A 9100-nucleotide genomic window follows, 5' to 3' on the forward strand; every position below is an offset into this window, starting at 1 on the left:
TGATGTTAAGCTTCTGAGACGCCCAGCCGGTAGGCCAGAGCCTGGACAGTGGAGAATTCACCCTGAAAGTGCCCTGCTGTGGGGGCCAGTTTGGACTGCCCATTTTACAGATCAATGAACTGCTCGTTATTGGAAAGGTGCTTTAATATAATAGTTACCGCAGTCTAGAGATCGCCATTCAATCTGCAGAATTTATTTCTGTGATCTGGATTTATGACCAGGAGTGCAAGAGGAAGGAGAAGGCAGTAATTGACAGCTGTTTAAATGTTCTATTTTAGAAATCTACGCTCAGAACTCTTTGTGTTCGATTTAGGCAAAGTACAATTTTGAATAGCAAAAGGAGTATTGTTTTCACAGTGATCTCTTTGTTTCTAATAGAATGAAAAATAGCTATCATGTATGAAATATTTACAATGTGCCAGAGTTTAGAGGTTCATTAGTTAGATATTAATCGCTGCATCTTTAGCAAATAGACTTTCTATGTCTCAGTTCCCTAATGTAAAATGGGAATATGAATAGCAAACATTAATTGAGTATCTGCTTTGTGCCAGACAAACGCTGTTCTAAGTGCTAACCTTGGTATTAGCTCATTAATTCTCATAAGAACCTAGGTGGTAGATGTTATCGTAGGACAATTATTCAGAAGAGGGACTTGCCGGGGATCGTATAGCTAGTAAATGGGAGAGAGTTTTTAATACTCAGCAGTGTGGCTCCAGAATCCATCCTTCTACACACTCTCCTACCTCCTAGAACAAAGTGAGTTAATACACGCAAAATACTTTGATGAGTGTCTAGCCCAGCTGAAGCTTCAGTAACTGTTAGCTATTATTATCATCATCAACTTGGTTTTTTTGCCCAAGTTTCTGGGCTAGGCAGAATGGAACTGGGGTTGAAACTTTCTATAGCCACGCCCCCCAGCTTTTCCCATTATCCTTTGCGGCCGTGCATTTTTCCCGAGGGAGCACCAAAGTCGGAAAAACGCTTTGGCTTGAAGTACTTAATTTGAAACTGCCTGCATAACAAAAATCATGTGTTTTAAAACTTAATGTTTTCTCTTCATGATTCTGCCTTAACTCTTTTATTCTGAGTTTTTCTCTTTATTTCTGGCACACTCCTGGAATTGCTTCACCACTTTTAACCGTATGAAAAGCCATCTCTCCATCAGGACTGAGTGTTTTGAATCTTGTGACAGCTTTGCCCAAATCTTAAGAACATTTACACATAGTACTTTTTTTGTTTTTTTGGTGAGGAAGATTGTCATTGAGCTAACATCTGTTGCCAATCTTCCTCTATTTTGTACGCAGGATGCTGCCACAGCATGGCTTGATGGGTGGTGTGTAGGTCTGCACCTGGGATCTGAACCCACGAACCCCAGGCTGCCAAAGTGGAGTGTACAAACTTCACCACTACGCCAGCCCCTATACATAGTACTTTTATTGCTAACATCTAAGAAAATGGAAAAGTGAAATCTATTGGGAAAGGCAAGACTTATAAAACTATTTACAGTCCTGGGAATCATATTCACTGCTACTTGGAACTCAGAAGGTTATAAGATCAGGGGAGATGCTTTTATTACTTCCTTGCTCCATAAGCCAAAGAGCGGAATAAGATTCTTTAGCTGACACCTAAGATGGTTTGTATCTGTAATAACAAGCTAGCCACAGGCTTAAATTTCCTCCAAAGAAATTATTGTCCTGAGCTCTTTAAAGTACAAAGTATTTTTCATGGAAAATGAGGTTAGAGCTTGAAACCAACTCCCAATTTTGTTGACTAGATATGTGAGGGCTTTCTGTGGATTATGCAAAATGATTTTCAGAGCATTGGTGTTATTGGAAGTATATGGACCAGAAACCTGCCTTTTCAGTAGTGATAATGGATTTTTCCCCCCTTTTTCTTCATCAGTTAATCAGTTGATCATCTAGAAACATTAGTAATTGTTCAGCTTCTTTCAGTCTTGGTACCTATACAATATCATTCTATTTCATAGAAGTTTTATGTTTTGCCAGGAAAAGGTTTAAGTGAATTATTTTGACATGACTCTAATGAGGCATTTCTGTGGGATGTTAATCTCACTGTGTACGTGAGAGTCACTTGAATTTTTCTGGCATTTTTGGGAGAGTTCTTAGTGGTTTCTAACAGATCAGAATGAAATAAACTTGGCTTTGGTTCAGACTTGGTTATTTAGAAATTTACTGTTAAAAATCACTGATGAGAGTGAAAAATTTAATAAGAAACCATATCCTCAAGACCCCGGCTGGAAAGAGCAGCCAGTGTTTACAGACGATAAAGCTCATCTCTCTCTTCCCTCTGCTAATTGCTTTCAGTTTTTACGTCTGAGAACACACTCAATGTGTCTGCTTCCCTTCTAAAGATACTGATGGTAATTCAGTGTGTAGAATAATGGAGAATTTTGTTTTAATGTCTAAATAAAGTGAAGGAAACACCTCCTTTGCCCTTTGGCCAGCAAACACTCTGTGGCTTCCTTCATTTACTCATGGTAGATTGTTCCAGGCCTCAGATTCCAAAGTAAACATGGAGTTGAGAATGAGAGCCAGGTGGGACGAATCAGGCAATGATTTGAAACTTTCCATGGACTCTAGAGCCCTATATAGAGGCTTTGTTTATTTATTTTAAAATCTCACAGGAGAAACTGTTATCACACATTCATGATAAAAGTATGGAAAGATCTATGAATTGTGATGCAGAGGTGTGTGTGTGTGTTTATTTGGAGAAGAAAGAGTTTGGGCTTGGGATCTGGGTTTGAGTCCTGGTGTCATCACTCATTAGCTGTGCAACTTTGGGCAGATAACTAGGACTCTCTGGGCCTTGAGTCTCATCTATTAAATATTTGCACTGTGCAATTTTTAACAGTGAGGTTTAAATCAACCAATGAATTTAAAGAGTCAGAATGGTGCCAGGCGCTTGGATGAATTACACATTGAATGGTGTTTGACTGTTCTGTAACACCTTAGTGGAATGACAAGAGGGCATTGTGTTGAGATGTGGGTGACACCTCTGACTAGAATCATAGATGGTTTAAGGCATTCGATCTGACAAATGGTCCTAACAATGAAACCACAATGCATAAAAGATAGATCATGCTTTGATATTTTTGGCCAATGTAGAAGCATAAGTTTTTAAAATGAGATATATTTTACATACAGGAAAATGCAGGCATTTTCTTAAATGAACAATTCAGTGAGTTTTGACAAATGATTACAATTCTGTAACTATCACTAAATCAAGATTTAGAACATTTCTCTCACCCAGAAAGTTCTTTTGTGTCCTTTTCTGGTCAATACCTGCCCTTTGCAGAGGCAGCCATTCTTCTGATTTTTATCATTACAGCCTAGTTCTGCCTTTCCTGAACTTTCTACATATGAAATAATATAGAATGTACTCTTTTGTTTCTGGGTTTTTTAATTCAAGATGTGTCCATGCTGTTGTATACATTAGTAATTTGTTCCTTTTTATTGCTAAGTAATATCCCATTGTATGGAGATATCACACTTTTCTTATCCTTTCTCTTGTTGATGGATATTTGGGTCTGTCATGAGTAGATCTGCTATAAACCTTCTTGTATAAGTCTTTTTGTCAACAATTGTTTTCGTTTCTCTTGGATAAATACCAGCAACGTATAAGAGTTCCGGTTGCTCCAGGTCTTCATCAACACTTGGTAATGTCAGTCTTTCTAATTTTAGTCATTCTGGAAGCAGAAATCTTTACCACTTGGTTTACGTCAAATGATTTATAGCAGTTATTCTTAACCTGAGTGTCTTGACACAGTACTATGTCTGGATTGGTTATGATGTATCACAAAGAATTTATTAAAAAACAGTAATAGTAATAGTTTGAGCACTGAAGCTTATAAATACTTTTGTTTTTACATTGAAGAGAATTCAAAATCCCAAAATAGCATGACTCTAAATTGTGGGCATCATGCTATATATTTTTTTCTGAAGGAGAGAAAAGAGATACAGTTAATGCTGCAGAGATTACATGTTACAGACTCTTAAGTTCTAGAGGCACTCAATAGCTGTAGCAATTATGAATTACTATAAGATAGGATGAGAAAATTGTAAAAACTCAGGGGCTAGCAAGCAAAAAATTTGCACTGCCTAATAAGGCAGCAGGTGGTTCTATATTCATGTAACTGTACCTACCTCTCCATTCATGCTTTTATCTAGTCATTCAATAAATATTCACTCAGCAACTAACATATGCCAGTGACAGGGCTAGGTTCTGGGAATACAAGAATGACAAAAGTGTAAGAAATTTTCCAGTTCAGTAGGACTAACTGACAAATACATAGGTGATTAAACAATAGTTGGTCAGCACCTAAAACAAAGAGATTAAGATCGCAAGTTTAATATTATGATTTTTACAGACGTCACAAGAAAACCCAAGGATAAACTAGTGACACTATTTATTAATTTGTTCAACAACATGTGTTAAGCTCCATGAGGTGTGGGGACTTTGTTGGTCACTGAGGAACAAAAACAAGAAAACAATTTCTGTCCAGTGGTTTTGAAGCGTTAGCACACGCAAGAAAAAAAGAGGAAGCTTGTTAAAAGTACCGATTTCTTCATTCAACAGATCAGGGGTGGCCAGGAATCTGAATTTCTAATAAGCATTCCAAGAAATTTTGATGTCTCTGGTCTGTGGGCAACCCTTTGACAAACATCCTATAGTCTATTGGAGAAGAAAGACATAAATACTTAATTATATGACCATGTGAGTGAGCAGTAATGGAAATATGCATGAGGAAGGTAAATTCACATCTATCCGCAGGAAGCCGAAATTTCTCCTCGTCATTGTGTGTGATGGTGATTGAGTAATATTAGCACTAGGCTTACACGGTAAACATCAACAAGTGATTGCTGCCCTGCTGAATTCAGACTCGAGACAGCAACATCAGCTCTTACCTGAATTTCCAGCCTGCCCTATGAATTTTGGACTTATCAGCCCCCATAGTTGTGTGAGCCAATTCCTTAAAATAAATCTCTCAATGTATATTAAAAAGAAAAATTGATCCAGCAACACGGACTCTGCTTCTCTATGGCAACAGTTAGCCAAGGCTGATTGGCAGCTGTCCTACTTCCACGGCATTTGTGTTCCAGTCCCCACACCCCTACCTGGCCCAGGTGCCCATTTATCTAATCTGTCTGACCTCTGTAGGCATGTGGATTTCAATTCAATCTTGTTGGTATTTAACAGACCAGGCCAGTTTAGGAATTTTGGAGGTTCTAGCATGGGAAAGAGTGTGGTGCCTATCTTCCACTCCCTACTTTGACCTTGCCTCTATGTAATTAAAACTAAAAACAATATTATATCATCCAAAAGAGTAGGCCAGTCCAATAAATCTCTGACTTTTTTTCCCTCAAGGTGACTTCCTGGGTGCTTTTGGGGAAATAGCAAATTCTTTCTGAAGTTATTTTTTGGGTGCTGCTGCTTTGCTGGTGTCTGACTGTGGACTTGGCCTGCCTCTGGGGACACTGGGTTGCCTCCAACCTGCAGCCTTCCCCTTTGCCCGGGTTTCCCTGCACTGTCTCTGCATCCCCAGTCTGGAGTGTAACCCCAACCCCAGCCCGTGTGACTGTAACCGGAAGAATCCTGGTGGCCTTCGAGCTTCTCTCTTCTCAGCTCCCGCAGCCTGTTTTCTCTGCCCTCTGCAGCACTAGAGGCCAGGCTTATGGCTGCAGAAAGAAGCACAGGTCCCTGGGGCAGGGGGGGCCAGGGCTCTGGATATTTTCTATTATCTCAGGAGCTGAGCTGGGTGGGTGTGCATGGGAAGTCGGCAGGGACACTGTTCACGGCAGTGTCCCAAGAAGGCTTTGAATTTGGGTCGTGCCTGAGGCTAGAGCCTCTGCACGTATCAGCTTATTGAATCTTCTTTATGGTTCTCATTCTCCAGATGAGGAAGTTGATGCTGATGATCCCTCGGTAAGTGGCGGACTCTGGCTTTGAACCCAGGTCTGTGTGACTGGTTTCGATGCTTTGTTTTGGGGATGGAACGGGGACAGTCACTCCTGCCTGTGGAGACTGAGTAGATCAGAGGGAAGACTGCAAATCTTGTAAGCAGGCTGTCCTCCCCAGCTTAGTCAGCACAGCGGGGTTGGGAACATGAGTCCTCTGGACTGTGATTAGGAAGAGGACGTTTAAGGGCGACAGGTAAGATCTCTGTGCTCTACTTTACTGCTCTGTTCCGAATTCTACTGTGAGAAGTATCATCAGATTGGGTCTCCTTTCTGTTTTGTTTTCAACCTGGATTCTTGGGGTGAGAAGCAAAAATACACAATCCTCTTGTTCTTATTTCCACATGAAACAACATTCGTAAACTGTAGGCTACTGGAGAGCAGACCCCAAGACCGAATCTGGTAGTTGTTGGCATGGAAGTCTGTTTGAGTACCTTTACTTTCCCTGGAAGAATCCTCACAGAGTCGATTGTCCAGTTGTGATGGATACAAGGCCACAAATGAAGACTTCCTGCGCAGAGGAGGAAAAACAGCGATATACAAGCGGGTGGGGGGGCCCGTCCCTAGGCTCACATTACAGAACCCCCTATATATAGAGTTGTGTGCTTCCCTGTGTGTGGGCTGTGAGCTTCTCAAAGTTAAGGACTACTATCTCCTGAATCTTTGTATCCCCTTCAGCTAGCACAGTGCCCGGTATACAGTAGGTGGCCATGGATGTTTGATGGACAAATGAATGCATGAATGGAGGGAGGAGAAGTAGAACAAGAGGTCTACACCCATGAAGTATTTGGGGGCATCTAGGGAGGCAGCACTGGTGAGAGTGGGCTCTGAAGTGAGACTGCTAGGGTTTCCATCCTGGCCCCACCTCCCCGCACTGCGTAACCCTGGACAAAGTGCTCCACCTCTCCAGCCTTCCTTTTCTCTTGGTAAAGTGCTGATAAGATGGGTGATGATGGTCTTTATCTTATAGGATTATTATGGGGTTTAATAAGTTATAGTGTCCTGGGTTGAGCAGAGCATGGCACCCCTATGATAGCCAATCTAGATTTTTAAATAAAAAGGGGAAGTGTGTATTGAGCTAGAGATCTTAGAAGGGTTTGATGGATGGGAGGGAGTCTAGAAAAGTCCAAGATATGTGAGGATATTGGGTTTGGGAAAGAGGCTGAAATGGCTAGATGAGGCTGGAAGTAGGAACTAAATGGAATTCCAACGGGATTGGCCAGGGAATGTGAGAGAATCGGGTGGTTAGACTGTCCTGAACCTGTGAAATTCCCCGCAATGGGCGATGGCACTTGTCCTTCAGGTGGCTTACGGGCTTTGCACGGGTATTGTTTGTTTGTCCCAGTTTATTGGTCTTAAGGAAAACAGATCTCATCTTTAGTCTTCCAGGAAATTGGTTAACCAATAGGTAAATTTTAATGCTCTTTTGAAATTTTAATGTATTCTGAGGGTTGAGTCATTTTTATTTCTTTCCTTGAGCCTTCCTGCAGCGTGCAAGAGAGGTGTGGGCCTTCTCTATCTTCCACATGCTACTTAATATTATAGACTTTTTTGTTTTCAATTTATTATTTTTTTGACTAGGCAATGCATTTACATAATTTAAAAGTCAAAATGATGTGAAAGCCCTGCCCTGAGAAATCCAGCTCTCTGCCCAGCTGTCCACACTGCTCCCTGCTCCACCTAGGTAACCACATCCATCAGTTTCTTATGGATCCTCTCAGTGTTTCTTAAATTAAGCAAATTAAGCAAGTACAAATTTAGTCTTGGTTTTTCTCATTCTTATTCAAGCACCACTGTTTATTTTCCCGGTTCTCTAGAGAGGGGCCCTTGACTTCCTTCGGATCTCTCGCTGTTACAAACAGTGCTTGTACAAACTCCAGTTTCCTATGTGCAGGTGTGTCTATGAGATGTCCTGCAGATTGCCCTGGAAGTGGGCTTGCTGGGCCAAGGGTAAGCCTATTGGTAATTTTGATAGACATTGAGACATGGCCTCCTTCTGGGTCATGTAATTCCTGTGAGCAGGTATGAGCCTGCTTGTGTCCCCACAGCCTCCCGACACAATATCTTGTCCCACTTCTGCAAGTCTGAGAGGTGAAACATGTTTTCTGAGTGTAGCTTTGACTTATATTCTCCCTGTGATCACTGGAGCTGAGCATCTTTCCATGTGGTTAAGAACCATTTATATTTCTTTTGTCAATCATGCGTTTACGTCCTTTGCCTATTTTTCTATTACTTAAACTTTTTGTTGTTTGAATTCTAGAATACCCTGGACGTTCATTGACCAACTATTACTGATCAACTACTGTGTGCCAGGCTCTGTGAAGACACCAACTAGATAGAGCTGAATAGGACGCTGACCTTGCCTTCCAGAAGCTCACAATCCAATGGAAGAGCCATTGCATCTATAATATCCATCTGTCTGTCTATCTATCTATCTATCTATCATCTATCTACCATCTATCTATCTTTATTTATATCTATATCTATATCTATATGTAGATATCTATGTGTCTGTCTATATCTCTTTATCTCCCTATCTATCCATCTCTATCTGTGTGTAGATAACACAGAAAGAAATGCAGTATGATGCCCAAGCATCATGATAAAGGGGTGTGGAAGGTGTCACAAGCCCAGTGAGGTAGGCAAATGCCCCATCCAAGTTGGGATGGGCTAGAGGTCCGAGTACATACTTTCTAGGCTGCCAGGAAGGCGAAGAGCAATCCAGGCTGAAGAAATCATGCGTTCTTAGTTCCTTGTTCCTTAGTGCTGCTCTCTAGCCCTCATCCCTTCGCCCCTCAGCGCCAGCCACTTGGTGAGTGCTAAATACGTGTTCCCTGAGTGCAGTAACTGGAGAACAGTCTGACGTAAGAGCCTTGTTCAGGCGTGAGAAGGCTGGGGCGGTGGTGTGGAACAAGGTCATCGTCCCTGGGCAGACCATGGCAGCATCCTGTTCTTTCTCAATCTCTTCCTTTGCTGACAGGGAACGTCAGAACCTTCTTTGACTCTCCTTGTTTTCAAGGAGCTGAGCCATCAAACTTGGTTCCAGTTCTCCTCTCTTCCCTTCTCACCTCCTTACGTCAGTTAAGCCTCTTGTTTCACTACCGTCATCACCCATGTTTTCCTCT

At 41.5% G+C, this 9100-nt stretch overlaps 1 long non-coding RNA gene across 1 annotated transcript in view; it reads left to right on the plus strand.

Moving 5' to 3' along the window:
• Positions 1-8601, plus strand: part of LOC124230226 (uncharacterized) — a 92293-nt gene extending 83692 nt beyond the window's left edge. Inside the window, exon 5 of the long non-coding RNA XR_006886113.1 lies at positions 8236-8601. This is a non-coding gene — a long non-coding RNA (uncharacterized LOC124230226). The remainder of the gene's footprint in view (positions 1-8235) is intronic.
• Positions 8602-9100: the final 499 nt, after the last annotated feature.

Source organism: Equus quagga, chromosome 19, assembly GCF_021613505.1.
Source record: "Equus quagga isolate Etosha38 chromosome 19, UCLA_HA_Equagga_1.0, whole genome shotgun sequence".
NCBI classification, from domain to species: domain Eukaryota; kingdom Metazoa; phylum Chordata; class Mammalia; order Perissodactyla; family Equidae; genus Equus; species Equus quagga.